Below are 997 nucleotides of genomic sequence, written 5' to 3'. Positions count from 1 at the left end.
CCAGAAGGACAAGTATCTACCACTACCTCTTTGAAATTGTGGAGGGCTGCACAAATTCTTCACCTCAGTGTTAACAGTTTTGGTCATTTTCATAAGTTCCCAAGTACCCGTGCTTCCTTGTGTTTGAGATGTAAAATATTCAAATACGTAATACAAAATTGACGTCAAAAGTCTTCCTACAAAAATTCAGTGGTACTCATTATAATGCCCTTCGAAGTGAATTGCCTGACCTTGATGTCAAAATGTATTTGAAGGTTGTTTGGTATATCATTAATGATTTCTGTGGCGTTTGTGATTTTTACCAGAAATAACTTACCTGTGTTTAAATACAACACAGATAGTACAGAAAAAAATTGTATTTTTGGTGCTGATCTGAGAGAAATGTATTTTAAATATCCCACATCTTGATCTTTGTTCAGTACTTAGTATATTGACATGTATTTTTATATTCCAGCTAAATCCTTATTAAATTTTTCCTTTAGTGAGTAGTCCATTTTTTCCGTGTGAGGTAACTCAGAACTTAATGTAAAAGTCTTAAATAAATACCGGTGCAGTTCAGCTGTCTTCTTTACATTACAATAGCCAGTTGCCTTCGTTTTAAACCAGAAGGACTAACAGCGACTTGAATTACTCCGTAAGTTAGAAGAACATAAAAAAAGAAAGCTGTAGATAGTTTTGTCTTTTAGACCATAGAGTGTTTTCAGGAAAGCATCTAGGTAAATGTTAAATCCCAATGGTTTCTTTAACCCGTGAGTTTTATATAATGCCACACCTGCCCAATTCACGTAGTCCTGTGGACGTTTCTACCTCACTGTTGTCAACCTAACCTACCCAGTTGCAATCAAGTCGACTCTGACTCATGGCAATCCGATGTGTGTTAGTAGACCTGTGCTCCATAGGGTTTTCAGTGGCTGATTTTTCAGAAGTAGATTGCCAGGCCTTTCTCCCGAGGTACCACTGGGTGGACTCAAACCTCCAACCTTCGTGTTCGCAGCTG

Source organism: Trichechus manatus, unplaced genomic scaffold, assembly GCF_000243295.1.
Source record: "Trichechus manatus latirostris isolate Lorelei unplaced genomic scaffold, TriManLat1.0 scaffold00141, whole genome shotgun sequence".
NCBI lineage: Eukaryota > Metazoa > Chordata > Mammalia > Sirenia > Trichechidae > Trichechus > Trichechus manatus.
Note: the sequence above shows the minus strand (reverse complement) of the source record.